We start from the raw sequence: 27,012 nt of genomic DNA on the forward strand, positions 1-27,012 counted from the left end.
GACAGGAAGTTAGGGTTAGTTACTGTTAGGACTAGGGTTGAGCTGAGAGGGGACAGGAAGTTAGGGTTAGTTACTGTTAGGACTAGGGTTGAGCTGGGAGAGGACAGGAAGTTAGGGTTAGTTACTGTTAGGACTAGGGTTGAGCTGAGAGGGGACAGGAAGTTAGGGTTAGTTACTGTTAGGACTAGGGTTGAGCTGAGAGGGGACAGGAAGTTAGGGTTAGTTACTGTTAGGACTAGGGTTGAGCTGGGAGGGGACAGGAAGTTAGGGTTAGTTACTGTTAGGACTAGGGTTGAGCTGAGAGGGGACAGGAAGATAGGGTTAGTTACTGTTAGGACTAGGGTTGAGCTGGGAGGGGACAGGAAGTCAGGGTTAGTTACTGTTAGGACTAGGGTTGAGCTGGGAGGGGACAGGAAGTTAGGGTTAGTTACTGTTAGGACTAGGGTTGAGCTGGGAGGGGACAGGAAGTCAGGTTTAGTTACTGTTAGGACTAGGGTTGAGCTGGGAGGGGACAGGAAGTCAGGGTTAGTTACTGTTAGGACTAGGGTTGAGCTGAGAGGGGACAGGAAGTTAGGGTTAGTTACTGTTAGGACTAGGGTTGAGCTGAGAGGGGACAGGAAGTTAGGGTTAGTTACTGTTAGGACTAGGGTTGAGCTGGGAGGTGACAGGAAGTTAGGGTTAGTTACTGTTAGGACTAGGGTTGAGCTGGGAGGGGACAGGAAGTTAGGGTTAGTTACTGTTAGGACTAGGGTTGAGCTGGGAGGGGACCGGAAGTCAGGGTTAGTTACTGTTAGGACTAGGGTTGAGCTGGGAGGGGACAGGAAGTTAGGGTTAGTTACTGTTAGGACTAGTGTTGAGCTGAGAGGGGACAGGAAGTTAGGGTTAGTTACTGTTAGGACTAGGGTTGAGCTGGGAGGGGACAGGAAGTCAGGGTTAGTTCCTGTTAGGACTAGGGTTGAGCTGGGAGGGGACAGAAAGTTAGGGTTAGTTACTGTTAGGACTAGGGTTGAGCCTGGAGAGGACAGGAAGTTAGGGTTAGTTACTGTTAGGACTAGGGTTGAGCTGGGAGGGGACAGGAAGTCAGGGTTAGTTACTGTTAGGACTACGGTTGAGCTGGGAGGGGACAGAAAGTTAGGGTTAGTTACTGTTAGGACTAGGGTTGAGCTGAGAGGGGGACAGGAAGTTAGGGTTAGTTACTGTTAGGACTAGGGTTGAGCTGGGAGGGGAAAGGAAGTCAGGGTTAGTTACTGTTAGGACTAGGGTTGAGCTGGGAGGGGACAGGAAGTCAGGGTTAGTTACTGTTAGGACTAGGGTTGAGCTGAGAGAGGACAGGATGTTAGGGTTAGAGTTTACGTGAAATTAACTCTAGTCCTAACTTGAAAGGCGCGCGCGCGCGCGCTGCGTCTGTCTGTCTGTCTGTCTGTCTGTCTGTCTGTCTGTCTGTCTGTCTGTCTGTCTGTCTGTCTGTCTGTCTGTCTGTCTGTCTGTCTGTCTGTCTGTCTGACATACTGACAGACGTGCTAATCAGGGATTCTACAGACTCAGTCCCCGGATTCATAAAAACGAAATGCATAGATCAGGTGATACCGATATCGTGTCTTTCAAAACGTTCCAAACGTAGATTTATAGCAGCTTTGTAGGAAAATTGACAGAGAGAGATACTGCTTACAAAAAGGGCAATGTGACCTGGGAGGTTATAATCTATATCAAACAGTTCAAATACGACTTACGCAGGTCGATCAAGATGGCCGAAATACAACTATAGGGACAAAGTGGAGGAGAAATTCAACAGGTGGGACACAAAGCGAATGTGGCAGGGGCTCCTAACGATCACAGATTACTAAAAGAAAGGAGCTAAACACCTTTTCTCAAGATTCGAGCAGAATGACCCTAATCTGCTGAGGAGACAGCACAATGACCCTGATCTGCTGAGGAGACAGCACAATGACCCTGATGTGCTGAGGAGACAACACAATGACCCTGATCTGCAGAGGAGACAGCACAATGACCCTGATCTGCTGAGGAGGCAGCACAATGACCCTGATCTGCAGAGGAGACAGCACAATGACCCTGATCTGCAGAGGAGACAGCACAATGACCCTGATCTGCAGAGGAGACAGCACATTGACCCTGATCTGCTGAGGAGACAGCACAATGACCCTGATCTGCTGAGGAGACAGCACAATGACCCTGATCTGCAGAGGAGACAGCACATTGACCCTGATCTGCTGAGGAGACAGCACAATGACCCTGATCTGCAGAGGAGGCAGCACAATGACCCTGATCTGCTGAGGAGACAGCACATTGACCCTGATCTGCTGAGGAAACAGCACAATGACCCTGATCTGCTGAGGAGACAGCACAATGACCCTGATCTGCAGAGGAGACAGCACAATGACCCTGATCTGCAGAGGAGACAGCACAATGACCCTGATCTGCTGAGGAGACAGCACAATGACCCTGATCTGCCGAGGAGACAGCACAATGACCCTGATCTGCCGAGGAGACAGCACAATGACCCTGATCTGCAGAGGAGACAGCACAATGACCCCGATCTGCAGAGGAGACAGCACAATGACCCCGATCTGCAGAGGAGACAGCACAATGACACTGATCTGCAGAGGAGACAGCACAATGACCCCGGTCTGCTGAGGAGACAGCACAATGACCCCGATCTGCAGAGGAGACAGCACAATGACACTGATCTGCAGAGGAGACAGCACAATGACCCTGATCTGCTGAGGAGACAGCACAATGACCCTGATCTGCTGAGGAGACAGCACAATGACCCTGATCTGCAGAGGAGACAGCACAATGACCCTGATCTGCCGAGGAGACAGCAAAATGACCCTGATCCGCAGAGGAAAGCCCCTCTAAGTGTGATATAAACTGCTGTGTTTTAGTGCCACATATTTCTGGGTAGAAATGTGTCATTTTAAATGTAGATGTCCTGGATGAACTTGCTGCATGTTTTTAAACATTAGCTTTATATTAATTACTCTATTATTAGACTGGGAGATTATAATACTGTTTTAAATACCTCAGTGGACCGTAAAGGAAATCACACTAGAAATATTCACACTCATAATCTTAAGGAAATCACAAATGTCAAGGATTTATTGGTATCTAGTAGATATATGGAGGTTAAATATCCTGACCTAGTGAGATATACATGGAGGAGGTTTAATACCCTGACCTAGTGAGATATACATGGAGGAGGTTTAATATCCGAACCTAGTGAGATATACATGGAGGAGGTTTAATATCCTGACCTAGTGAGATATACATGGATGAGGTTTAATATCCTGACCTAGTGAGATATACATGGAGGAGGTTTAATATCCTGACCTAGTGAGATATACATGGAGGATGTTTAATATCCTGACCTAGTGAGATATACATGGAGGAGGTTTAATATCCTGACCTAGTGAGATATACATGGAGGAGGTTTAATATCCTGACCTAGTGAGATATACATGGAGGAGGTTTAATATCCTGACCTAGTGAGATATACATGGAGGAGGTTTAATTACGCTGTGGTTTTTCTCCGTCGTTTTATTGGAGGATTTATTTTCTCGCCGGGCTGCGCCCCGTGCGTGATTTTCCCTTTGTGGATTACCTGTTTCCCTGTTGGGTATTGTGCGCTCCCTGTGCCTTTTGATCACCTAGTGTTTGGGTGTGAATAAACTTCGAGCTACTGGACATTATCTCCTGCATTTGACTCTGCTCCTTCCTCCTGCCCTAACTACCCGTGACAGAATCCCGCACCTCAATTATTATGGAGTCAGCAGGAGCCGAAGCGCCGTCAGTAGCAGAGCAGGTGTCGCAGCACTCCAGCCTCCTCCACCGCCTGGGCTCGGCGATGGACCAAGTGCTGGCCCGACTGGAGAGCTGGGAGAGAGGTACCTCCCCCACCAGACCAGCTCCAGTTTCTCAGCCGGCGCCCCTACCGACACCCCCTGAAGTGCGCTCGAGCGGGATCCGGATTACACCACCGAGGGAATTTGATGGGACGGCCGCTGGGTGTAAGGGGTTTTTGCTCCAGATCGAACTGTACCTGGCGACCGTCCGCCCCTCTCCCTCCGACGAAGAGAAGGTGAGCGTCCTCGTCTCCTGTCTTACGGGTAGATCCCTGGAATGGGCCAACGCGGTCTGGGAGGGCCCAGACTCGGCTCGGTGCGACTACCCGGAGTTCACCCGTTGCTTCCGGGCGGTATTTGATCATCCCCCGGAGGGCAAGGCGGCAAGTGAGCGGCTGTTTCATTTGAGACAGGGGACGAGGAGCGCTCAGGACTTCGCCCTGGAGTTCCGGACTCTCGCCGTGGGATCGGGGTGGAATGAGCGGGCCCTGATGGATCACTATCGCTGCAGTCTCAATGAGGATGTCCACCGGGAGCTAGCTTGTAGGGACCACGCCATCACACTCGACCAGCTGGTGGATTTGTCCATCAGGCTGGACCACCTGCTGGCTACTCGGGGACGTTCTAGTCGGGGTCACAGAAAATGGTGCCCCTCCTCGGCCGGGCGGCGCTCGGCGGTTGTCGTCGCCAGTCTACTAGCTGCCACCGATCTATGTTTCTGTGTTTGTTGTGTTTTGTCTGTTTAGGTCCGCACCTGTTTCCGTTTCTGTCATTAGTAGGGGGGGTATTTAGTTTGTTCATTTGGGTTTGTGTTTTGTGCGGGATTGTTGGTTTGTCAGCGGGCAGTGGGGTATTACGCTGTGGTGTTTCTCCATCGTTTTATTGGAGGATTTATTTTCCCGCCGGGCTGCGCCCCGTGCGTGATTTTCCCTTTGTGGATTACCTGTTTCCCTGTTGGGTATTGTGCGCTCCCTGTGCCTTTTTGATCACCTAGTGTTTGGGTGTGAATAAACTTCGAGCTACTGGACATTATCTCCTGCATTTGACTCTGCTCCTTCCTCCTGCCCTAAGTACCCGTGACAGCAATTTACATCAATAGAGTTTGTATTAACAAATGAAATAGAAGAACTAACTGTTCAGATAGACCATCAATAAACACTGTACCATAGAGGCACAGAATGAGTTAGAGGGAAAACAAAAAGAAATGTATGTTATGTTGTGAATTTGAACATGAATTACGTCCCTATTTCAGATTACTCTGTTTTTCGTACGATGTACCCAATGATTAATGAAAACTTGCTCGGTAGTTCTATGTCCTCATTGTGGTTTTACAGACGTGTTTAATACGTCTTATTTATACACTTTAGATTAATATTTATGAAATGCATATTGTTAAATTTGGTAGCACATATTTGTTTTTCCTTCGCCTCCAACCCCTTTCGATGCGTGGAACAGATGTGGGTGGGGCTAGGTCTACATAAGGGTGCTAATTTCTTAACAACTCACAAAAGCTCTGATGAAGGCCGTGAGGCCGATACTTAAAGCTCTGACGAAGGCCGTGAGGCCGATACGTAAAGCTCTGACGAAGGCCGTGAGGCCGATACGTAAAGCTCTGACGAAGGCCGTGAGGCCGATACGTAAAGCTCTGACGAAGGCCGTGAGGCCGATACGTAAAACTCTGACGAAGGCCTTGAGGCCGATACGTAAAGCTCTGACGAAGTCCGTTAGGCCGATACGTAAAGCTCTGACGAAGGCCGATACGTAAAGCTCTGACGAAGTCCGCGAGGCTGATACGTAAAACTCAGACGAAGGCCGTGAGGCCGATACGTAAAGCTTATTAAAGATCAGCGATACTATCAAGAGCAGTGTGCGGTTTTCTTGGGAATGTTAGCTATTAAAATAAGATCCAACAACAATATTGAGGGATTAGAAATCCAAGGCTTAAAAACAAAAGGTATTATTATACACTGATGATTCATGTTTTTGTATGTTGTCGAACTGCTTTGCTTTATCTTGGCCAGGTCGCAATTGTAAATGAGAACTTGTTCTCAACTTGCCTACCTGGTTAAATAAAGGTGAAATAAAATAAATAAATAAATAAAATGTTTTCTTTTAAAACTACAATATGAATCCCTCCACAGCCTCAACCTATTTATTTATGGTTTTGCCTAGCAACTTATTTTTTTAAATTATATGAGCAAAACATATTCAATTTTAATTGGAACGGCAAGCCAGACAAAATTAAATGGGTATTTTTTTATATAATGAATATGTATTCTGAGGGCAGACATTATTAAATATTAAAGCATTAGACCTCTCACTAAAGGCTTCAGTCATACAAAGTTATACTGAAATCCTAACTGGTTCTCTAGCAGATTAGTAAAATTGTCTCACCTCGTGTTCAAGAATGTCCCTTTTTCCCTTCGTTCAGATTACAACCTCTTACTTTCGGTTATTTGAAAATTAAATCATCTCCAAAATATCGCTGTTTTTTAAAACAAGCCATAGAAAGTTGGTTTCAATTTCTGTTTAATCTACCAGAAAAGACAGTACAAATAATACATCAAATATTACGGCTGAACTCAAATATAAAACCACAATTTTTGGGAGAATGTTTTTTTTAACAGTATAACATTATATATATATGGGGGATACAACCATCCCAACTCTGCAGATTTGTCAGCAAAGAGACATAATCAGATTATTTGTCTTGGTATTGTCCATACGTAGCTCGTTTTTGGTTGCAGCTCCAGGAATGGCTGAAGAATTGCAACATTTACCTGGAGCTAAATCTGCAGACAGCACTACTGGGTGATCTGAAAAGTCATAGTCAATCAATCAATACTATAATAACACTTTTAGCAAAAATGTTTATTTTTAAATGTACGATCTGTAGAAACTATGAGAATAGATTAGAACATTTGTCAGACAGTTAAAAATATATAGCAAATAGAAATCATGTGTGATGGGACTGGACGGTGTTCAGAGATAGATGGGATGGGTTGAGGAGAGCTGAAGAATGGGACTGGATGGAGCTGAAGGATGGGACTGGATGGTGTTCAGAGATAGATGGGAGGGGTTGAGGGGAGCTGAAGGATGGGACTGGATGGTGTTCAGAGATAGATGGGAGGGGTTGAGGGGAGCTGAAGGATGGGACTGGATGGTGTTCAGAGATAGATGGGAGGGGCTGAGGGGAGCTGAAGGATGGGACTGGATGGTGTTCAGAGATAGATGGGAGGGGTTGAGTGGAGATGAAGGATGGGATTGGATGGTGTTCAGAGATAGATGGGAGGGGTTGAGGGGAGCTGAAGGATGGAACTGGACGGTGTTCAGAGATAGATGGGAGGGGTTGAGGGGAGCTGAAGGATGGGACTGGATGGTGTTAGGAGATAGATGGGAGGGGTTGAGGGGCGCTGAAGGGTGGGACTGGATGGTGTTGAGGGGAGCTGAAGGATGGGACTGGATGGTGTTCAGAGATAGATGGGAGGGGTTGAGGGGGACTGAAGGATGGGACTGGATGGTGTTCAGAGATAGATGGGAGGGGTTGAGGGGAGCTGAAGGATGGGACTGGATGGTGTTCAGCGATAGATGGGAGGAGTTGAGGGGAGCTGAAGGATGGGACTGGATGGTGTTCAGAGATAGATGGGAGGGGTTGAGGGGAGCTGAAGGATGGGACTGGATGGTGTTGAGGGGAGCTGAAGGATGGGACTGGATGGTGCTCAGAGATAGATGGGAGGGGTTGAGGGGAGCTGAAGGATGGGACTGGATGGTGTTAGGAGATAGATGGGAGGGGTTGAGTGGAGCTGAAGGGTGGGACTGGATGGTGTTGAGGGGAGCTGAAGGATGGGACTGGATGGTGTTCAGAGATAGATGGGAGGGGTTGAGTGGAGCTGAAGGATGGGACTGGATGGTGATGAGGGGAGCTGAAGGATGGGACTGAGTGGTGTTGAGGGTAGCTGAAGGATGGGACTGGGTGGTGTTGAAGGTAGCTGAAGGATGGGGCTGTGTGGTGATGAGGGTAGCTGAAGGATGGGGCTGGGTGGTGATGGGTGGTGTTGAAGGTAGCTGAAGGATGAGGCTGGGTGGTGATGGGTGGTGTTGAAGGTAGCTTAAATGTGGGGATGGGTGGTGTTGCAGGTAGCTGAAGGATGGGGCTGGGTGGTGTTGTGGGGAGCTGAAGGATGGGACTGGATGGGGTTGAGGGTAGCTGAAGGATGGGACTGGGTGGTGTTGAAGGTAGCTGAAGGATGGGACTGGGTGGTGTTGAAGGTAGCTGAAGGATGGGACTGGGTGGTGTTGAAGGTAGCTGAAGGATGGGACTGGATGGGGTTGAGGGTAGCTGAAGGATGGGGCTGGGTGGTGTTGAGGGGAGCTAAAGGATGGGGCTGGGTGGTGTTGAAAGTAGCTGAAGGATGGGACTGGGTGGTGTTGAAGGTAGCTGAAGGATGGGACTGGATGGGGTTGAGGGTAGCTGAAGAATGGGGCTGGGTGGTCTTGAGGGGAGCTGAAGGATGGGGCTGGGTGGTGTTGAAGGTAGCTGAAGGATGGGACTGGGTGGTGATGGGTGGTGTTGAGGGGAGCTGAAGGATGGGACTGGGTGGTGTTGAAGGTAGCTGAAGGATGGGACTGGGTGGTGATGGGTGGTTTTGAGGGGAGATGAAGGATGGGACTGGGTGGTGTTGAGGGGAGCTGAAGGATGGGGCTGGGTGGTGTTGAGGGGAGCTGAAGGATGGGACTGGGTGGTGTTGAAGGTAGCTGAAGGATGGGGCTGGGTGGTGTTGAGTGGAGCTGAAGGATGGGGCTGGGTGGTGATGAGGGTAGCTGAAGGATGGGACTGGGTGGTGTTGAGGGGAGCTGAAGGATGGGACTGGATGGTGTTGAAGGTAGCTGAAGGATGGCACTGGATGGAGGTCATTGAGGAGGAGAATATGATAGTTGCTGTTGTGTTGGAGGGAGACATCTGTATTTCCTCTTATGAATTGGAAAGTTAGACTTTCTAATGTCCCACCAATTAAATCAAACTGTATTAGTCACATATGCTGAATACAACAGGTGTAGTAGACATTACAGTGAAATGCTGAATACAACAGGTGTAGTAGACCTTACAGTGAAATGCTGAATACAACAGGTGTAGTAGACCTTACAGTGAAATGCTGAATACAACAGGTGTAATAGACCTTACAGTGAAATGCTGAATACAACAGGAGTAGACCTCACAGTGAAATGCTGAATACAACAGGTGTAGTAGACCTTACAGTGAAATGCTGAATACAACAGGAGTAGACCTCACAGTGAAATGCTGAATACAACAGGTGTAGTAGACCTCACAGTGAAATGCTGAATACAACAGGTGTAGTAGACCTCACAGTGAAATGCTGAATACAACAGGTGTAGTAGACCTTACAGTGAAATGCTGAATACAACAGGTGTAGACCTTACAGTGAAATGCTTACTGACGAGCCCCTAACCAACAATGCTAAAAAAAATATGGATAAGAAATAAAAGTAACAAGTAATTAAAGAGCAGCAGTAAAATAACAATAGTGAGACTATATACAGGGGGTACCGGTACAGAGTCAATGTGGAGGCTATATACAGGGGGTACCGGTACAGAGTCAATGTGGAGGCTATATTCCCGGGGTTTGTAGAGGGGGGGCAAGCCATTTGACTAGATTCAGGGGTCTTATGTCTTGGGGGTAGAAGCTGTTTAGAAGCCTCTTGGACCTAGACTTGTCGCTCCGGTACCGCTTGCTGTGCGGTAGCAGAGAGAACAGTCTATGACTAAGGTGGCTGGAGTCCTTGACCATTTTTAGGGCCTTCCTCTGACACCGCCTGGTATAGAGGTCCTGGATGGCAGGAAGCTTGGCCCCAGTGATGTACTTGTCCGTTCGCACTACCCTCTGTAGTGCCTTGCGGTCGGAGGCTGAGCAGTTGCCATACCAGGCAGTGATGCAACCAATCAGGATGCTCTTGATGGTGCAGCCGTAGAACCAAGCAGTGATGCAACCAATCAGGATGCTCTCGATGGTGCAGCCGTAGAACCAGGCAGTGATGCAACCAATCAGGATGCTCTCGATGGTGCAGCCGTAGAACCAGGCAGTGATGCAACCAATCAGGATGTTCTCGATGGTGCAGCCGTAGAACCAGGCAGTGATGCAACCAGTGAATTACATTTACATTTAAGTCATTTAGCAGACGCTCTTATCCAGAGCGACTTACAAAATGGTGCATTCACCTTATGATATCCAGTGGAACAACCACTTTACAATAGTGCATCTAAATCTTTTAAGGGGGGGGGGGGGGTTAGAAGGATTACTTTATCCTATCCTAGGTATTCCTTAAAGAGGTGGGGTTTCAGGTGTCTCCGGAAGGTGGTGATTGACTCCGCTGTCCTGGCGTCGTGAGGGAGCTTGTTCCACCATTGGGGTGCCAGAGCAGCGAACAGTTTTGACTGGGCTGAGCGGGAACTGTGCTTCCTCAGAGGTAGGGGGGCCAGCAGGCCAGTGGTGGATGAACGCAGTGCCCTTGTTTGGGTGTAGGGCCTGATCAGAGCCTGAAGGTATGGAGGTGCCGTTCCCTTCACAGCTCGGTAGGCAATCACCATGGTCTTGTAGCGGATGCGAGCTTTAACTGGAAGCCAGTGGAGAGAGCGGAGGAGCGGGGTGACGTGAGAGAACTTGGGAAGGTTGAACACCAGACGGGCTGCGGCGTTCTGGATGAGTTGTAGGGGTTTAATGGCACAGGCAGGGAGCCCAGCCAACAGCGAGTTGCAGTAATCCAGACGGGAGATGACAAGTGCCTGGATTAGGACCTGCGCCGCTTCCTGTGTGAGGCAGGGTCGTACTCTGCGAATGTTGTAGAGCATGAACCTACAGGATCGGGTCACCGCCTTGATGTTAGTGGAGAACGACAGGGTGTTGTCCAGGATCACGCCAAGGTTCTTAGCACTCTGGGAGGAGGACACAAGGGAGTTGTCAACCGTGATGGCGAGATCATGGAACGGGCAGTCCTTCCCCGGGAGGAAGAGCAGCTCCGTCTTGCCGAGGTTCAGCTTGAGCTGGTGATCCGTCATCCACACTGATATGTCTGACAGACATGCAGAGATGCGATTCACAGCCTGGTTATCAGAAGGGGGAAAGGAGAAGATTAATTGTGTGTCGTCTGCATAGCAATGATAGGAGAGACCATGTGAGGATATGACAGAGCCAAGTGACTTGGTGTATAGCGAGAATAGGAGAGGGCCTAGAACAGAGCCCTGGGGGACACCAGTGGTGAGAGCGCATGGTGCGGAGACAGATTCTCGCCACGCCACCTGGTAGGAGCGACCTGTCAGGTAGGACGCAATCCATGCGTGGGCCGCGCCGGAGATGCCCAACTCGGAGAGGGTGGAGAGGAGGATCTGATGGTTCACAGTATCAAAGGCAGCAGATAGGTCTAGAAGGATGAGAGCAGAGGAGAGAGAGTTAGCTTTAGCAGTGCGGAGAGCCTCCGTGACACAGAGAAGAGCAGTCTCAGTTGAATGCCCAGTCTTGAAACCTGACTGATTAGGATCAAGAAGGTCATTCTGAGAGAGATAGCAGGAGAGCTGGCCAAGGACGGCACGTTCAAGAGTTTTGGAGAGAAAAGAAAGAAGGGATACTGGTCTGTAGTTGTTGACATCGGAGGGATCGAGTGTAGTTTTTTTCAGAAGGGGTGCAACTCTCGCTCTCTTGAAGACGGAAGGGACGTAGCCAGCGGTCAAGGATGAGTTGATGAGCGAGGTGAGGAAGGGGAGAAGGTCTCCGGAAATGGTCTGGAGAAGAGAGGAGGGGATAGGGTCAAGTGGGCAGGTTGTTGGGCGGCCGGCCGTCACAAGACGCGAGATTTCATCTGGAGAGAGAGGGGAGAAAGAGGTCAAAGCACAGGGTAGGGCAGTGTGAGCAGGACCAGCGGTGTCGTTTGACTTAGCAAACGAGGATCGGATATCGTCAACCTTCTTTTCAAAATGGTTGACGAAGTCATCCGCAGAGAGGGAGGAGGGGGGGAGGGGAAGGAGGATTCAGGAGGGAGGAGAAGGTAGCAAAGAGCTTCCTAGGGTTAGAGGCAGATGCTTGGAATTTAGAGTGGTAGAAAGTGGCTTTAGCAGCAGAGACAGAAGAGGAGAATGTAGAGAGGAGTGAGTGAAAGGATGCCAGGTCCGCAGGGAGGCGAGTTTTCCTCCATTTCCGCTCGGCTGCCCGGAGCCTTGTTCTGTGAGCTCGTAGTGAGTCGTCGAGCCACGGAGCAGGAGGGGAGGACCGAGCCGGCCTGGAGGATAGGGGACAGAGAAAATCAAAGGATGCAGAAAGGGAGGAGAGGAGGGTTGAGGAGGCAGAATCAGGAGATAGGTTGGAGAAGGTTTGAGCAGAGGGAAGAGATGATAGGATGGAAGAGGAGAGAGTAGCGGGAGAGAGAGAGCGAAGGTTGGGACGGCGCAATACCATCCGAGTAGGGGCAGAGTGAGAAGTGTTGGATGAGAGCAAGAGGGAAAAGGATACAAGGTAGTGGTCTAAGTGTTGAATGAGACCATTAGAGATGTTGGAGCGAGAGATATCATGGTCAAATGTTATCTTTATTTTGTATCAAGATTTTAGACTTTGGCCACTAGATGGCAGCAGTGTATGTCCAAAGTTTTAGACAGATCCAATGAACCATTGCATTTCTGTTTAAAATGTTGTATCAAGACTGCTCAAATGTGCCTAATTGGTTTATTAATACATTTTCAAGTTTCATAATTGTGCACTCCCCTCAAACAATAGCATGGTATTATTTCACTGTAATAGCTACTGTAAATTGGACAGTGGAGTTAGATTAACTATAATTTCAGTTTTCTGCCAATATCACATATGTCTATGTTCTTGGAAATGTTCTTGTTACTTACAACCTCATGCTAAATCACATTAGCCTACGTTAGCTCAACCGTCCCGCGGGGGACCCACCGATCCTGTAGAGGTTGGGATTGGTCAAAGTGAGAATAAAAGTGTATTTTGAGTTATTCTCGACTGTAAAATATCTCCCGTTGTTTGAGGAGAAGTGGGCTTATGAGGGAGCTGTTCGTTTTGTGGAGGAGGGGATTTTTTTTAATTTTATGTTTATTTAAGAATTACATATTTGTTGTTTAATTTCTGAAATGACAGGATGTGTCATTATTTCTGTTAATACTTGAGTATAAAATAAAGGTTTTATAAAAACTCAAAAACTCTCTCTCTCTATCTCTCTCTCTCTCTCTCTCTCTCTCTCCCTCTTTCTCTCAATTCAATTCAAGGGCTTTATTGGCATGGGAAACATATGATAACATTGCCAAAGCAAGTGAAATAAACAATAAAAATGAACAGTAAACATTACACTCACAGAAGTTCCAAAGGAATAGAGACATTTCAAATGTCATATTATGTATATATACAGTGTTGTAATGATGTGCAAATAGTTAAAGTACAAAAGGGAAAATAAATAAACATAAATATGGGTTGTATTTACAACGGTGTTTGTTCTTCACTGGTTGCCCTTTTCTTGTGGCAACAGGTCACACATCTTGCTGCTGTGATGGCAAACTGTGGTATTTCACCCAGTAGATAAGGGAGTTTATCAAAATGTGGGTTTGTTTTCTAATTCTTTGTGGATCTGTGTAATCTGAGGTAAATATGTGTCTCTAATATGGTCATACATTTGGCAGGAGGTTAGGAAGTGCAGCTCAGTTTCCAGCTCATTTTGTGGGCAGTGTGTACATAGCATGTCTTCTCTTGTAGAGCCAGGTCTGCCTTATCTCTCTCCACCTCTCTCTCCACCTCTCTCTCCACCTCTCTCTCCACATCTCTCTCTCTCTCTCTCTCTCTACCTCCCCCTTTCTTTCCTCTCTCTCTCTGCCTCCCCTAGCCCTTCCCCCATCCCTCTCTCTTTCTCTGTCTCTCTACCTTCCCCTCTCTCTTTCTTTCTTTCTTTCTTTCTTTCTTTCTTTCTTTCTTTCTTTCTTTCTTTCTTTCTTTCTTTCTTTCTTTCTTTCTTTCTTTCTTTCTTTCTTTCTTTCTTTCTTTCTTTCTTTCTTTCTTTCTCTCTCTCTTTCGCTCTTTCTCCGTCTCTTTCTGCTCCCTGAACACACTAATTGCAGCTGTCTCCGTAGAGGCTGAGCAGCTGACAAGGTGGGAAAGAAGTGATTTTTTCCCCCCAGCTATACTTAGAGATTACATAGGGAATAGGGCACCATTTGGGACGGAGAGACATGAAATCCCTCTGCATGCAGATCAGATTGGTTTGGGTGGTTGGGCTGCATTATAATTCATTTTTGGTTTAATGACTCAGAAGTAAAAGATGTGTTGATAACAAGAGGAAGAGATTTCAGAAGATTACTGGTGTTCACTTTATATTTACATATTTATATATAGCTGGTTGGTACAAAGTATTCATACCTCTTGGACTTATTCCACATTTTGTTGTGTTAGAGCCTGAATTCAAAAAATGGATGAAACCAAATCTACACACAATAACCCAGATTGACAAAGTGAAAACATGTTTTTAGAAAACTTTGCAAATGTACTGAAAATAAAATACAGAAATATCTAATTTAAATCAGTTATTCACACCCCAGAGTCATACATAATATTAGAATCACCTTTGGCAGCGATTATAGCTGTGAGTTTTTCAGTGTAAAAATATTTCTATCCCTGTTAGTGAGCATTTCTCTTTCTACAAGATAATCCATCCACCTGACAGGTGTGACATATCAAGAAGATGATTAAACAGCGTGATCATTGCACAGGTGCACCTTGTGCTGGGGGACAATAAAAGGCCAGTCTAAAAATGCACAGTTTTGTCACAATGACACAGACGTCTCAAGATTCGAGGGATCGTACAATTGGAATGCAGGAATGTCCACCAGAGCTGTTGCCAGAGAATTGAATGTTCATTTCTCTACGATAAACCGCCTCCAACGTTGTTTTAGAAAATTTGGCAGTACGTCTAACCAGCCTCACAGACCACGTGTACAGTATGGCGTCGTGTGGGCGAGCGGTTTGCTGTTGTCCATGTTGTGAACAGAGTGCCCCATGGTGGAGGTGGGGTTATGGTATGGGCAGGTATAAGCTACGGACAACGAACACAATTGCATTTGATCATCAATGGCAATTTGAATGCACAGAGATACCGTGACGAGATCCTGAGATGCCATTCATCCACCACCATCACCTCATGTTTCAGCATGATAATGCACGGCCCCATGTCGCAAGGATCTATACACAATTTCTGGAAGCTGAAAATGTCCCAGTTCTTCCATGGCCTGCATACTCACTAGACATGTCACCCATTGAGCATGTTTGGGATGCTCTGGATCAATGTGTACTGCAGTGTGTTCCAGTTCCCGCCAATATCCAGAAACTTCAATCAGCCATTGAAGAGGAGTGGGACAACATTCCACGGGCCACAATCAACAGCCTGATCAACTCTATGCAAAGGAGATGTGTCGCGCTGCATCAGGCAAATGGTGGTTACAACAGATACTGACTGGTTTTCTGATCCACTCCTCTACGTTTTTTAAGGTATCTGTGACCAACAGATGCATATCTGTATTCCCAGTCATGTGAAATCCATAGATTAGGGACTCATTTATTTATATCAATTGACTGATTTCCTTATGTTGTTGATCAGTTTTCTCCCATCACAGCCATTAAACTCTGTAACTGCTTCAAAGTCACCATTGGCTTCATGGTGAAATCCCTGAGCGGTTTCCTTCCTCTCCGGCAACTGAGTTAGGAAGGACGCCTGTATCTTTGTAGTGACTGGATGTATTGATACACCATCCAAAGTGTATTTAATAACTTCACCATGCTCAAAGGGATATTCAATGTATGCTTTTTTACCAATAGGTGCCCTTCTTTATGAGGCATTGGAAAACCTCCCTGGTCTTTGTGGTTGAATCTGTGCTTGAAATTCATTGCTCGACTAAGGGACCTTACAGATAATTGTATGTGTGAGGTACAGACATGAGGTAGTCATTCAAAAATCATGTTAAACACTATGCAACTGATCATGCCTGTCACGCTCTGACCTATGAGAGCTGTTTTTTCTCTGGTTAGTTGGGTCAGGTTGTGATATGGGTGGGCAGTCTATGTTTTGTTCTTGTTTTTCTATTTCTAGGTTGAGTTTTGGGATGATCTCCAATTAGAGGCAGCTGTTTCGTGTTGTCTCTAATTGGAGATCATAGTTAAGTTGGAGTTTTGTCTATGGTGTTTTGTGGGTAGTTGTTTTCCGTTTTGTGATTGTTGCCTGACGGAACTGTTTGCTGTCGTTTTTGTTTCTTTGTAAAGTGTTAGATTTTTTCATTAAATAAGAATCATGAGCACTCAACAGGCTGCGCCTTGGTCCCCTTCATATGACGACTGCCGTTACAATGCCATTTTTTACTCCTGAACTTATTTACCATAACAAAAGGGTAGAATACTTATTGACTCAAGACATTTCAGCTTTTCATTTTTTTATTAATTTGTAAAAAAACAATGTGTAAAAACAAAGTTCCACTTTGACATTATGGGTATGCCAGCGTGTATGCCTGTGAAACAAAATCTCAGTTGTATACATTTTAAATTCAGGCTGTAACAAAACAAAAGGTGGAAAAAGTCAAAGGGGTGTGAACTGTACTTCAATGAGTTGGAAAGTTAACATGACCATATGAAAAATATTTACACTTTCATTATTGGGTTCCTGGTAAAACAAAATCATTTAATAAGTTTTGTTTATACTAGGATGGATGTGGATTCTCGGTAGAATTGTTGATCCCACTATTGATAAGAGAGCGGTTCTAAAATGATTGCTGTGTCATTCCAGAGCGTTGCTAATGGTACTATCACCGCTTTCCAACAGGACCGGAAGACTGCTGAAATAGGAAAAACATCTCTTGAAAAAAAACACAAGCCTGATGCTGCAAGGAAGGACTATCTGCAGAAGCCAGCAATAAATACTAAATACACAACGCTGAAACTGCAGGATTTAAACGACTCACTATAGTATACAACTTACTAATATGAAAAAGATTGGTTTCTGTAATACAGTTTTAAGTGGTTTTTGAAAAGAAGCCATGAAGGTTAATACAGGGTGTAATGAGAGAAGGATCATGATGATGTATATCCTACATTATCCTACATTATCCTACATCAATCCACACCAACATGCCTGAATAGGTGAGGAAAGAACATTAGTTATAGCTCTAAGAACATTAGTTATGGCTGAAATAACATTAGTTATAGCTGAAAGAACATTAGTTATAGCTCTAAGAACATTAGTTATAGCTGAAAGAACATTAGTTATAGCTGAAAGAACATTAGTTATAGCTCTAAGAACATTAGTTATAGCTGAAAGAACATTAGTTATAGCTGAAAGAACATTAGTTATAGCTGAAAGAACATTAGTTATAGCTCTAAGAACATTAGTTATAGCTGAAATAACATTAGTTATACCTGAAAGAACATTAGTTCTAGCTGAAAGAACGTTAGTTATAGCTGAAAGAACATTAGTTATAGCTTTAAGAACATTAGTTGTAGCTGAAATAACATTAGTTATATCTGAAAGAACATTAGTCATAGCTCTAAGAACATTAGTTATAGCTGAAATAACATTAGTTATAGCTCTAAGAACATTAGTTATAGCTCTAAGAACATTAGTTATAGCTGAAAGAACATTAGTTATAGCTCTAAGAACATTAGTTATAGCTGAAAGAACATTAGTTATAGCTTTAAGAACATTAGTTGTAGCTGAAATAACATTAGTTATATCTGAAATAACATTAGTCATAGCTCTAAGAACATTAGTTATAGCTGAAATAACATTAGTTATAGCTCTAAGAACATTAGTTATAGCTGAAATAACATTAGTTATAGCTCTAAGAACATTAGTTACAGCTGAAAGGACATTAGTTATAGCTCTAAGAACATTAGTTACAGCTGAAAGAACATTAGTTATAGCTGAAAGAACATTAGTTATATCTGAAAGAACATTAGTTATAGCTGAAAGAACATTAGTTATAGCCCTAAGGACATTAGTTATAGCTCTAAGAACATTAGTTATAGCTGAAATAACATTAGTTATAGCTGAAATAACATTAGTTATAGCTGAAAGAACATTAGTTCTAGCTGAAATAACATTAGTCATAGCTCTAAGAACATTAGTTATAGCTGACATAACATTAGTTATAGCTCTAAGAACATTAGTTACAGCTGAAAGAACATTAGTTATATCTGAAAGAACATTAGTTATAGCTCTAAGAACATTATTTATAGCTGAAAGAATATTAGTTATAGCTGACATAACATTAGTTATAGCTCTAAGAACATTAGTTACAGCTGAAAGAACATTAGTTATATCTGAAAGAACATTAGTTATAGCTCTAAGAACATTATTTATAGCTGAAAGAATATTAGTTATAGCTCTAAGAACATGAGTTATATCTGAAAGGACATTAGTTACAGCTGAAAGAACATTAGTTATAGCTCTAAGAACATTAGTTACAGCTGAAAGAACATTAGTTATAGCTGAAAGAACATTAGTTATAGCTCTAAGAACATTAGTTATAGCTGAAAGAACATTAGTTACAGCTGAAAGAACATTAGTTATAGCTCTAAGAACATTAGTTATAGCTGAAAGAACATTAGTTATAGCTCTAAGAACATTAATTATAGCTGAAAGGACATTTGTCCTTTCATGTTACCTTCCCAGATCAGGTGGGAAGGTGATATGCGTACGGAATGGCTGGGTTTCTCTAGCCCTGCAGGCCCCCGCCAATGTCCAGTGGAAGCACAGACGATAAGAGAGGTATTACCAACATCTGGTCTTCAGTCACACAGCCGTATCTGGCGTGCAGCCTGAACAACAGATCCAAATCTAGTGTTAATCTTAAATGTCACCCTATTCCCTACATAGTGCACTACTTTTGACCAGGGCCCTGGTAGGAAATAGGCTGCCATTGAGAACACGGTCTCCAGTGTGCTGTTAGCTCAGACATCAGGATAATTTAACTGTTTTTGGTTACTAAATCTCCCAGTGAACCTGATCAGCATCAAATGATGGCGATGCCGTAAAGACAAGGCTAATATGATGTACCTCCTAAACCTCCCTGAACTAATAAACATCCTAGGCTGCACTCCGTCAGCATGTCCTCTCTGTTCAGATGCGAGATGTGGACGAGGGCTTTGACCAGGGTAGTGTTCATTAGAGAACGCTGCAGCAAACTTTTTTCCAAAACATATTGCAATGGGAGAGAAAAAGTGTTCCTTATTGGATGGATAATTCAGATAGTTCACTTCTGTTTCCTGCTTAGTGAACAGAACCCTGAGCTGGACCAGGAGAGGTGCTGCCTAGTGAACAGAACCCTGAGTTGGACCAGGAGAGGTGCTGCCTAGTGAACAGAACCCTGAGTTGGACCAGGAGAGGTGCTGTCTAGTGAACAGAACCCTGAGTTGGACCAGGAGTGTTGCTGTCTAGTGAACAGAACCCTGAGTTGGACCAGGAGAGGTGCTGCCTAGTGAACAGAACCCTGAGTTGGACCAGAAGAGGTGCTGTCTAGTGAACAGAACCCTGAGTTGCACCAGGAGAGGTGCTGACGCACGTGAGATAGAGAGGTTTGTGAGGGCTTTGGAGTGGGAGAGAGGTTTGGAGGGTAATGACGTGAGAACATCTGGAGTGAGAGAGGTTTGGAGGGTAACGATGTGAGAACATCTGGAGTGAGAGAGAGGTTTGGAGGGTAACGATGTGAGAACATCTGGAGTGAGAGAGAGGTTTGGAGGGTAATGATGTGAGAACATCTGGAGTGAGAGAGAGGTTTGGAGGGTAATGACGTGAGGACATCTTGTCACGAACCGGCTCAAAGTTCATAACAAAAGGGAGACAACGTGGAGACAAGGAATAACAAAATATATATTTATTAACTAAGGTAACCAAAATACAAATAAACATAGTGTGTCTGCATGGAGAGAGTCTCTCCAATGAATGTGGCAGAGGTCTATTTATCCTGGGACACACCCGGGCCCAGGTCTATTTATCCTGGGACACACCCGGGCCCAGGTCTATTTATCCTGGGACACACCCGGGCCCAGGTCTATTTATCCTGGGACACACCCGGGCCCAGGTGTCTCCCATGTAGCTGACAACCCTCCCAGCTCCGCCCACCGGCATCCTAATAAGGAAACAAGAGCAAAGAGAGAGAATACGGCAGACAGAGTGGGAGGGTCGTCACTCCCCCCCACCCATAAAACCGGGGACCAACAAGGACCCCGGAACAACGTACCAGCCTCTGCGTCCCAAAATGACACAGCCTCTGCGTCCCAAATTGACGAGGGGTTACATGTTCCCCTTCCACTTCTCCAGCCAACCTCCTCCTCCCCAGACCACAGCAAGCTTTGCGCACAGGAAGCAACGTTTAAGAGGAAAGAAGAAAACGAGACCAGGAGGGAACAGACAGGAGAGATAGAACATGACAAAACCAAACGATGGTCATTCATGTAAACATTCAGGAAAAGGGCACACAAGAGACGGTCAACTACAAGCTCCAACAAAAAGAACATCTCAGGTTCTTCTTAATTTTTACAACATCTCCAACGACAGTCACTTCCCTACGGTTCACAGTCACCTCCCAACGGTTCATAGTCACTTCCCAACGGTTCGTAGTCACTTCCCAACGGTTCACAGTCACCTCCCAGCGGTTCACAGTCACTTCCCAACGGTTCACAGTCACTTCCCAATGGTTCACAGTCACCTCCCAACGGTTCGTAGTCACTTCCCAACGGTTCACAGTCACCTCCCAGCGGTTCACAGTCACCTCCCAGCGGTTCACAGTCACTTCCCAACGGTTCACAGTCACTTCCCAACGGTTCACAGTCACCTCCCAACGGTTCACAGTCACTTCCCAACGGTTCACAGTCACTTCCCAACGGTTCACAGTCACCTCCCAGCGGTTCACAGTCACCTCCCAGCGGTTCACAGTCACTTCCCAACGGTTCACAGTCACTTCCCAACGGTTCACAGTCACCTCCCAACGGTTCACAGTCACCTCCCAACGGTTCACAGTCACTTCCCAACGTTTCACAGTCACTTCCCAATGGTTCGCAGTCACTTCCCAACGGTTCGCAGTCACTTCCCAACGGTTCGCAGTCACTTCCCAACGGTTCGTAGTCACTTCCCAACGGTTCACAGTCACCTCCCAACGGTTCACAGTCACCTCCCAACGGTTCACAGTCACCTCCCAACGGTTCACAGTCACTTCCCAACGGTTCACAGTCACTTCCCAACGGTTCACAGTGACTTCCCAACGGTTCACAGTCACCTCCCAATTGTTCACAGTCACTTCCCAACGGTTCATAGTCACCTCCCAACGGTTCACAGTCACCTCCCAACGGTTCACAGTCACTTCCCAACGGTTCACAGTCACTTCCCAACGGTTCACAGTCACTTCCCAACGGTTCACAGTCACTTCCCAACGGTTCATAGTCACTAGTAAATACAAAAAAATTATCTCGCTCAACCCCTCTGCTGAGCACACCAGACGACAACAAGAGAAATGACCATCATACTGGACACCACAGAAAAGAGATTCCACCAAGCCACGGATGTGCCCCCGAGACAACTGCTCAGTCCACAGACACTACACAAAAAATAATAAACATTAACCATGCCCAACATATTCCAAAATGAAACACGTCGCAAAGCCTATCAGGGGAAAAAGGCTATAGCTCCGGGTAGTAAGTTTCACTACCCTACCCAAATCTCCCACTGATGTACACAGCTGATTGTACTCACCTCCTCAGACCAATGTCCCAACAGAGAGTAGAACAAGAGTTTCCAGGCTAGGCAGGGGCCTGGAAACTAACCAATGTACTCTCTCCAATGCAGTACACAAACCAAACAAACAAAAGGCAACCAATACTGGGCCTATCAAACTCAAACAAACTAACAAAATATACAAACAGAGCACTTACAGAAACACAATCCGTTCAAAATCCCGGACGAGCCCCCACTTGTCACGAACCGGCTCAAAGTTCATAACAAAAGGGAGACAACGTGGAGACAAGGAATAACAAAATATATATTTATTAACCTGTTAGGGCTAGGGGGCAGTATTTGCACTGCTGGATAAAAAAATGTACCCGATTTAATCTGGTTACTAATCCTACCCAGTAACTAGAATATGCATATACGTATTATATATGGATAGAAAACACTCTAAAGTTTCTAAAACTGTTTGAATGGTGTCTGTGAGTATAACAGAACTCATTTGGCAGGCAAAACCCTGAGACATTTTCTGACAGGAAGTGGATACCTGATGTGTTGTATTACCTTTAAACCTATGCCATTGAAAAACACAGGGGCTGAGGAATATTTTGGCACTTCCTATTGCTTCCACTAGATGTCACCAGCCTTTACAAAGTGTTTTGAGTCTTCTGGAGGGAGATCTGACCGAACAAGAGCCATGGAACGATGATGGCCCATTAGACACCTGGCGCGCGAGTTCATGTTGGGTACCCTCGTTCCAATACGTTATAAAAGAGTATGCATTCGTCCACCTTGAATATTATTCATGTTCTGGTTAAAAAAGGCCCTAATGATTTATGCTATACAACGTTTGACATGTTTGAACGAACGTAAATATATTTTTTCCCCTCGTTCATGAAGTGAAGTCCGGCGGGCTTAGATCATGTGCTAACAAGACGGAGATTTTTGGACATAAATTATGAGCTTTTTTGAACAAAACTACATTCGTTATGGACCTGTGATACCTGGAAGTGACATCTGATGAAGAGAATCAAAGGTAATGGATTATTTACATAGTATTTTCGATTTTAGATCTCCCCAACATGACGGCTAGTCTGTATCGCAACGCGTATTTTTCTGGGCGCAGTGCTCAGATTATTGCAAAGTGTGATTTCCCAGTAAGGTTATTTTTAAATCTGGCAAGTTGATTGCGTTCAAGAGATGTAAATCTATAATTCTTTAAATGACAATATAATATTTTACCAATGTTTTCTAATTTTAATTATTTAATTTGTGGTGCTGACTTGACTGCCGGTTATTGGAGGGAAACGATTTCCTCAACATCAATGCCATTGTAAAACGCTGTTTTTGGATATAAATATGAACTTGATAGAACTACTAAAAATGCATGCATTGTCTAACATAATGTCCTAGGAGTGTCATCTGATGGAGATTGTAAAAGGTTAGTGCATCATTTTAGCTGGTTTTATGGTTTTGGTGACCCTGTCTTTGAATTGACAAAACATTACACACAACTCTTGTAAATGTACTGTCCTAACATACTCTAAATTTATGCTTTCGCCGTAAAACCTTTTTGAAATCGTAAAACGTGGTTAGATTAAGGAGATGTTTATCTTTCAAAGGGTGTAAAATAGTTGTATGTTTGAAAAATTTGAATTTTGACATTTATTTGGATTCAAATTTGCCGCTCTAGAAATGCACCTGCTGTTGATGGAGTGCACCACGGGTGGGACGCTTGCGTCCCACCTAGCCCATAGAGGTTAACTAAGGTAACCAAAATACAAATAAACCATAGTGTGTCTGCATGGAGAGAGTCTCTCCAATGAATGTGGCAGAGATCTATTTATCCTGGGACACACCCGGGCCCAGGTCTATTTATCCCGGGACACACCCGGGCCCAGGTCTATTTATCCTGGGACACACCCGAGCCCAGGTGTTTCCCATGTAGCTGACCACCCTCCCAACTCCGCCCACCGGAATCCTAATAAGGAAACAAGAGCAAAGAGAGAGAATACGGCAGACAGAGTGGGAGGGTCGTAACAATCTGGAGTGAGAGAGAGGTTTGGAGGGTAATGATGTGAGAACATCTTGAGTGAGAGAGAAGTTTGTGAGAGGTTTGGAGGGTAATGATGTGAGAACATCTGGAGTGAGAGAGAGGTTTGCAGGGTAATGATGTGAGAACATCTGGAGTGAGAGAGAGGTTTGGAGGGTAATGATGTGAGAACATCTGGAGTGAGAGAGAGGTTTGGAGGGTAACGATGTGAGAACATCTGGAGTGAGAGAGAGAGGTTTGGAGGGTAACGATGTGAGGACATCTGGAGTGAGAGAGAGGTTTGTGAGAGGTTTGGAGGGTAATGATGTGAGAACATCTGGAGTGAGAGAGAGGTTTGGAGGGTAATGACGTAAGAACATCTGGAGTGAGAGAGAGGTTTGGAGGGTAATGATGTGAGGACATCTGGAGTGAGAGAGAGGTTTGGAGGATAATGACGTGAGGACATTTGGAGTGAGAGAGAGGTTTGTGAGTGTAACAATGTGAGAACATCTGGAGTGAGAGAGAGGTTTGGAGGGTAATGATGTGAGAACATCTTGAGTGAGAGAGAGGTTTGTGAGAGGTTTGGAGGGTAATGATGTGAGGACATCTGGAGTGAGAGAGAGGTTTGGAGGGTAACGATGTGAGGACATCTGGAGTGAGTGAGAGGTTTGGAGGGTAACGATGTGAGGACATCTGGAAGTACAGCTGTAGTTGAGTGTCAGAGTTGACTGAGCCTCTGGAACATTGTGTCCTGAATGATACCCTATCACTACACCGTTAAAATGAGGTGTTTTGTACTTCTAAAACTAGTGGTAACTGAGCTGCCACCAACCTTAACAAGACGAAACCTTACATTTGCTGGAGTTTTTCAAAACACGTGGTTGTGAGGGTATTGGGACAGATTTAAAGAGCTACTACTAATCCATTTGAAAAATGACCTGTGTGGAATCTATACGAGTCAGCAACAGTTGAACTAATGTCAACATTTACTACAAAGTGTAAAATAGGATAATTTTGGTCATCAAGTCAGTCTCGTCGAAAAGTGAGTTGATTTGACAATGTCCCATCTGCCCACTAACATGGGATGAACAGTTGCAGTGATTGCTCTCTATCCGAAAGCATAGACCAGGGTTCCCCAACTGGTACCAGCAGGTCGAATCTGAACTGCGGGTGGTTTTCTTTGGCAAGTGTTTTTCGTTTCTAATTGTCATTGTTGGACATAAAAGACTGTACAAACACCAGGAAATCAGCTCCTAGTGATTTTAATTTAAGAAATCTGTTCCCAAGTATTCCCACGCATAATAGAGAGAGAGACACGTGATCGTATACAAATGTAAGCAAGGTTTTGAAATTATTATGTTTTAGTCAAATAAGATATCTGTTTGGGCTTCTTGCGGTCAATTTGCAGTCTACAAAATATTTGTAATTGTGTTTCCGGCCCCCCCGATCGTCCACTCAAGAAGAAATCGTCCAGCGGCTGAATATAGTTGATGATCTCTGCACAGCAGCTCCGACTGTTTACAACACGGATTTTTGACTTGACACGGGTGTGCACGCTCTGCCATCTTCTGAAGTCCACGATCAGCTCCTTCGTTTTGTTGATGTTGAGAGGGAGTTTATTTTCCTGGTACCACTCCGCCAGGGTTCTTACCTCCTCCGTGTAGGCTGTCTCGTTGTTGTTGGTAATCATGCCTACTACTGTTGTGTCGTCTGAAACTTGATGATTGAGTTGGAGACGTGTGTGGCCACGCAGTCATGGGTGAACAGGAAGTACAGGAAGGGGCTGAGCACGCACCCTTGTAACAGCTAATGTATGTCCTGGTGGGCCCCCGTGTTGAGGATCAGCATTGTGGAGGTGTTGATTCCTACCTACACCACCTGGGGTCAGACTGTCAGGAAGTCCAGGACCCAGTTAGTGATGAGCTTTGCGGGCATTATCAATCAATCAATCAATAAATAAATGTATTTATGATGCCCTTTTTACATGAGGAGATGTGACAAAGTGCATCCTAGAGACTCCAGACAGACTAGAGATTCCAGACAGACTAGAGACTCCAGACAGACTAGAGACTCCAGGCAGACTAGAGACTCTAGGCAGACTGAAGACTCCAGACAGACTAGAGACTCCAGACAGACTAGAGACTCCAGACAGACTAGAGATTCCAGACAGACTAGAGATTCCAGACAGACTAGAGACTCCAGACAGACTAGAGACTCCAGACAGACTGAAGACTCCAGACAGATTAGAGACTCCAGACAGACTAGAGACTCCAGACAGACTAGAGACTCCAGACAGACTGAAGACTCCAGACAGACTGAAGACTCCAGACAGACTAGAGACTCCAGACAGACTAGAGACTCCAGACAGACTAGAGACTCCAGGCAGACTGAAGACTCCAGACAGACTAGAGATTCCAGACAGACTAGAGACTCCAGGCAGACTAGAGACTTCAGGCAGACTAGAGACTCCAGGCAGACTAGAGACTCCAGACAGACTAGAGACTCCAGACAGACTAGAGACTCCAGACAGACTGAAGACTCCAGGCAGACTAGAGACTCCAGGCAGACTAGAGATTCCAGGCAGACTAGAGATTCCAGGCAGACTGAAGACTCCAGACAGACTAGAGACTCCAGACAGACTAGAAACTCCAAGCAGACTAGAGACTCAAGACAGACTAGACTCCAGGCAGACTAGAGACTCCAGACAGACTAGAGACTCCAGACAGACTAGAGACTAGAGACTCCAGACAGACTAGAGATTCCAGGCAGACTAGAGACACCAGGCAGACTGAAGACTCCAGACAGACTAGAGACTCCAGACAGACTAGAGACTCCAAGCAGACTAGAGACTCCAGGCAGACTAGAGACTCCAGACAGACTAGAGACTCCAGACAGACTAGAGACTCTAGGCAGACTAGAGACTCCAGACAGACTAGAGACTCCAGACAGAATAGAGACTCCAGACAGACTAGAGACTCCAGGCTGTCAGATGCTCCCTAGGAGAGGTGGGTGTGAAGTCAGGCGGAGGAGGGTGAAATTATAGATAAGGCGTTTATTCAAGAGTCCATCCATAGAACGGGCACAGGACCAACAGCAGCCCACGGAATACTCCGGAACACAGTCCAGACAATACACTTGTATTCCCAAACAAAAATAAACGCAACCCAAAACCAACGACAGGTAACCAAACAATCCCGCACGAAACCAAACAGGTAGGGCGAGATTAAATACCCCACTAATGAACCTAAACTAGACACAGGTGAAACACAAGACAGACAAAACCAAAAACGAAAAGGAAAAGGGATCGGTGGCAGCTAGTAGACCGGCGACGACGACCGCCGAGCGCCGCCCCGAACAG

This window comes from Salmo salar, chromosome 18 (assembly GCF_965601325.2).
Source record: "Salmo salar chromosome 18, fSalSal1, whole genome shotgun sequence".
Taxonomy (NCBI): domain Eukaryota; kingdom Metazoa; phylum Chordata; class Actinopteri; order Salmoniformes; family Salmonidae; genus Salmo; species Salmo salar.